This window comes from Aythya fuligula, chromosome 2, assembly GCF_009819795.1.
Source record: "Aythya fuligula isolate bAytFul2 chromosome 2, bAytFul2.pri, whole genome shotgun sequence".
NCBI classification, from domain to species: domain Eukaryota; kingdom Metazoa; phylum Chordata; class Aves; order Anseriformes; family Anatidae; genus Aythya; species Aythya fuligula.
The window spans coordinates 152,828,244-152,834,296 of NC_045560.1; positions in this window are offsets into that span (position 1 = coordinate 152,828,244).

Here is a 6,053-nt window from a genome sequence, read left to right on the forward strand (position 1 = left end):
AATGTCAGACTAGTGTGACATGTTGTGTTTCCTTTTAGGTAAAGCTGGCAGTATCTAGTGGTTTGGTGACTGTGGCAGTTTTTGTCTGATTCGTTCAGCAGATGGCTTCGATATGCTGGAGCTCAGTCCCTTGCTTTGAAATACATAATTCTTGGCTAATTTTATGATGCAGAGACAACATGGGACACAGAATTATATACCTTTTACCACAAGAGGCATTACACATTCAGCGGCATGCTGCCAATTATGCATTTCAGGATGTCTTCAAGAAATCAAGATGTGCAAAAGTTTTAATGTGAAGGGAAAACTTAAAGATAAATTAATACTCTTACTGTCAGATCTGTTTCTATGTTGAATGTTCCATACCACTTGAATAATGAGATTTGTAGATGTATATCATCATTTTCATTTGAGCTTCACTGTCTAATTTCATTGCTCATTAGTATCACTAATACAGAATGGTGCTTTGTTATAATTGGGGATCATCTTCAGTTAGCCTTTGGGCCACCCTTATCCGTGTGTTATCTAAAAGGCAGTATATTTTATCATGCGTTTCAGCATTCTACTATCTATATGCTTTGCAGCTAAGTTCACTTGGTAGATTCTGCAATGTAGTTTTAAAATTTGGCTTCCTGTACATACAGTCTTTAATGCACACATTTTCTGACATCTTTAGTAATGTGCTAAAATGGCAAAGAAAGTTTTACAGGGAAGAGAAATTGTTGGTTTGTGCTGCTGAATAATTCTTCAGCTCTTAACTTAAAATGAAGATGTAGATATAGAAATGAAAGAGAGAAGAAAACAAAGTAGGAGATACAAAAACTCATTCGTGACTAGGAGCTACGAGCCAATTACTGTGCTGTAATTTGGGAAACAGAGTAGGATTGTTCTATAGAATGCTTACTTCTAGGCTGACAAGGAAAATGCAAAACTGCCTGTATCACAAAGTTGTGAGGTACATGTGAATCACTGATAATAGGAATGCCTAAGTAAGTAAATGATATTTGTTTTAATGCTTAACAAGGCCAAATAATTAAAAGACAGGAGGTGACAGTGAGGTATTTTTTAGGGAAGTATTAGAAGTGTAAGATTCTTGCAATTTTCAAGTAGGATGGTTATTTTAATCTTTATTGTAGATGCCTATAAGAACAGTACAAATCAAGGCCCCAGAATGTTCCTCTCTAAAAGGGTGAAAGGGATTATCTGGCTTTTGTGTTAATAATTTGTCTTACAAGAACATTTAGAATTATGAGCAAAACCTCACTGTCATTCAAGGAGTGGGGATCCCCCTCTGAAGAGTGTATTACCTCCTGAGACAAAATGAACTCAAAGGATTGGCCTTTGAGTGTTGCATTAGTCGCATTTTGTAAAGGGGACCAGTGACCAACAGTTATTAAATAATGTACCAAAACCTATACAAAAGGTCACAGAAAGCATCTAGAAATTAAACCAAGGTCATAGGAGCTCCAATACAGTCATTGCCCTGTTTCTACCATGTGCTAGTCTCCAGGTACTCTTGAGCCCAAAATGAGAGGGTTTCTTCCAAAGCTCAGCTTTGATATGTCAGGTGGGCAAGACATAGCACTCTACACAAAGCTATATTTTGGCTCCCTTCCCAGCAACTTCAAGGAGAAATTGACTTATAAGTTTGTTGGCGTATAAACACCTACATAAGTAATTGGAAGTTAGTTGACTTAAAAATAAGTGAAGTACAATTATAAGGAGAATCTAACAAAAATAAATAAATAAATAAATAAATAAATAAATAAATAAATAAAATATCTTGTGGTTTTGGTAAAGACTTCAAAGGAAGGCTTCCAGTATGAAATACAGAAAGAAAGCAAGGAAATTGCTCATATATTGTCTTCACCTAATATATTGCATGTAGGACGTTCAGAAATGCAGACAGAACTGGAGACAGACTTTGCTAGCAATGATAAATATGGAAAGATAACGGTAAACATGCTGGAGGAAAAATAATGCCTGAAAGAGAAGACACATTCATAATGTTTGTGCCCCAAAGTACGAATATGTACGGAAATTATTTTACATTTAGATATAAGCAATAATCTTTCATAATATTTTATTTTAGTACCTTTGCAAGTATTAATAATAGTTGATTTTCTCCTAGCCCTTTATAGGCGAACTTGTTGAAAATTAGCGCAAACTTTGTTTAAGTGAGGACTTCAAATTATAACTTTTTTTTTCTTTTTTCTCAGAGATAAATTCATTTAGTAACTTTTTGTGTAGGCTTTCATCCTCTAACCACGTACTTTGCTCCTCCTGCATATGAAATATGTCAAATTAATTGGATTTCTTATGCATTGGTATGGAGTATGGCACAAGCAATCTGAAATTCTGATTCTTATTATTTGTAGACTTTATCATTTGCTTTACAGCTGATATAGCTATGAACATGGCTGTGCCAGTACCTGAAGTAAGTCAGAGCTCTGAGTTGGATGGAGAGCACACCACAGATACCAAACAGGCTCTCCGTCATCACAGATGGCCTTATGGAAACACAAGCAAGAAATAGCTTCTAAAGTAGAATTTTTAAATGAACATTCAAATAAAAAAATCTGTTAGGTAAAATAAAAATAAATGGATTTGCACTCAGATTCCCCCTCTTTTCCAGCTCTGGTTCTTATAGCATTGGGTTCAGTTCGGTAATTTACGGTACCTCACTGGGTACGACAGGAGTCGGATGCACTTGGACTACGGAAAGTCTTTTTTTCTTTTTCTTTTTTTTTTTTTTTTTCTTTTTCTTGTTCTTTAGAAGTTTACCAGTCTCTGTCTGTGCTTCAGGTTCACTGCTGGTCTGCTTCTGCTCTGTAATCCAGCTACATTGTTTGGGATGCTCCCATGAGGGTCAGAAATTCTCCTCAGTTCAAAAGGCATCACCTCAAACAAGGAATATCCATCAGTTCAAGGCAGACAAGTAGCTTTACTTCCTGGACATTTTTAACAGAAGGGATGTGTAGCAAGACAGAGCAGGTTGGAAGCAAACAGATTAAACAGTTGTAACATCCTTCACTATATCATTCCTTAATACAGGCTCCCTCATAAGCTCTTTTTGGATTCCCTACTACTGTTTCTTGTATTCATTTGTTTGGTTTGCTGGAAATAAGATTTTGAATTCTTCTGGGCTCAGACTGTTTTCTTGAGAGTCTGAACAACTCCTCCCATAATGGAGTCCAATTTTCTTTCACCCTCTTGGCCACTATCAGAATACAGAATATAAATTATAATGGTAATATGCCTGGGTGGAATACTTTTGTTCCTTTAATAGTCCTTCCTTCTCATTCCTGCTTTGTGTTTCAGAGAGGTGCTTGGTAATAGCTTAAAGTAGATTGTGTTGCATGTATGTTAAGAGTACTAACAGAGGGGAGATAAAAGAATTCTTGTTGGAAAAGTGGCCGCTGTGCTCATGGGTCAATGTGCAATATTCATTTGCTGTAATTTCAATTTCCAGTAAGCTGTCCAATACATCTGTTTCAGTGCCTATTATATCTGTGTCATCATCTACCCCCAGACTAATAAGAGTAATTTCATTAGTCTGGACATTTGAAAAAGCAAAACTTTTGTCTGAAATTAATAACTCCCACAGATTAATCAAAGGTAATTATATTAGGAGAAGTTATGTCTTCTTGTATCCTGAGTCATAAAATGAAATTCTCATTAAAATTGTATTACATTCATTACCCACGTATACCCAGATTCCCAGAGATATACATTATATAAGAATCTCCATTTCAATATTGCTTGCAAAACTCATTTTGATTCAGGCCAGTGTTTCAGCATGGTAACACTCACTCTGAGGAAACCATGCATTTCCTACACATGCAACTTAGATTGTTCTGTTTTGAATAAAAATGCAGCATTCAGCTTTGCAAAAGCCAAAAAGTTCACTTAGTTCAGTTGTACTCTCCAACTGATTTCTGACTATAGCTATCCACCACTCTTTCAGGAGGATAATGAAGTTGATATTACACCTCTCCCCTTTAGAGTATAGCCTAAAATCACTGAATTTTGTGTTACCTGATAGGTTTTGTGAGCATGACAAGTTGGGCAGAACCCTAGCAACTCATGTGACAAGTGCTATTTTTTACACCTACTTTCACTGAGCTCCCATTTTGCCCTCTAGCTTTTTATCATTTCTTTCTATTGAGCTTTGAGCAGCAACTTGCTCCTTCTGTGAATCTACATAGTGCTCAGCACAATGCAGCCCTGACCTTGGCTAGGGAGCTGTAGTGCTGTGAACATAAAAATATTAATTAACCGCTATGCCCTAGCCAAAACATTTTCCCTTCAAAGGTGCATCAGGATTTTGCTCTACGTATTGCTTGCAATAACGACTGCCAACTCTGTCCTTTTGTGGTGAAATGTGCTAAAGAAATAAAAAGTGTTAGTTTTTTCCAAGGTAAGGTAAATGTTAGCAAGGTTGCTCTTAGTAAGAGACAAGGTTACCCACTCCTTTTCTGAGGCTAATAATACATTAATTACTTGGACAAGAAAGAAAACTCAAGGAGGGGAGCTGCTCTTTTAACTTTGCTCACCAGCAGCAAGTCATTTATTGATGTGATTTTCTATCTTATCTAAGAAAAATTCCATAGCTGCCACTTTCTTTTGAACCACTTTCGCTCCTACAAACTTCCCTAGAAGTCCATCTTGCTGTTCAAAATACCACAGTTAAAGGCTGCATTCCCTGGGAGTTGTCCAAACAAGGATGGTACAGAAATAATTAGTAAAAATCATTAGGATTTGGAAACCTCATCTGTTTCTTAAAATCTTATCTATTTATTTATTTATTTTCTTGAGGAGTCCCATTATCACACTGCACTTCCTCCTTTCTGGTACCAATATGAATTAAATCAAAGAAATGAATTGCTGTGTGTGTTGCTAATCTAACAATGACCTTCATTTATTTATTAAAAAAAAAAAAAAAAAGGCAAAAACTCAATAGTCAAAGCAATGTCCTTGAAAACACCAGAACCTGTTATTAAGTGGGGTCTATAGTGCTTTATGGAAAATGAAGTTGTTCTTACATCTCCTCTTGTACCTTATTGACCAGATTTACTGCTTGGATCATAACTGGACACACTCCATCTTTATTGAGGGGCAGCTCTGGCTATGGAGCTCCAGGTTTAGTGCATGAGATGAGATGATTTAACTGGGAGTACCCACTTTAGGAGTTACCAGGGCAAAGGAACAATCAGAAGTGTTCCTTGTACAATAAAGCAGGTTTGGCTGAAAATGTTTTACCAGCTGAGAATTATATAATGAATATTAAGCCAAAGGAAGACAACTTCAAACCAAACAAGAACAAGCCAATCTGTTCCTACGTTACCAAAAGTAAGCTGTCATGTTCTTGTAATGATTTTTTTTTTTCTTCTTACAGATGCAGCAAAGCATGTGAATAGAGCTAATAATGTGTTGGAGGCAAAGAACAAAAAGTGAGGCCATATTGAGTATCTGACTACATCACAGCTGTGCCAGTAATAGTGCTTGCACTTCCAAGGTGAAGGAGAAGATGCAATATTGGTAGGATGCAATTAAAGAGAAGAAGAGATTGGACTGTGAACTTAGGCACATGGTCTGAACTTTTGGGTAGACCTGTGCGGTGTCAAGAGTTGGACTTGATGATCCTTAAGGGTCCCTTCCAACTCAGGATATTCTATGATTCTATGATTCTATGAAAGGTAATTGCCTTCATGGTCCTAATCTGCGCAAGATGTGACCCACTTCTCTGAAATAACAATGAGGGAATACAGACATGCTTTCAAGGTACCACCATATGAGGATGCTGTAGGGCAGGACCCCATACACAGATGAAAGAAGACCAGAAACCAAACACATTTACCATAACAGATTCTTTTGTTGGCAGGTTACTACATGGAGTAACTTTTTGAAATGAAAGATCTATGAATGACAGCTTATGTTCCTATATGTAATATAGCCAGTGGGATCTTGCCATATGTCTTGAAATTCAGTAGAAACATTTCATTTAATGCCTCAGCACAGTACAGGACACTAACAAAAGCCTTCTTGACTAC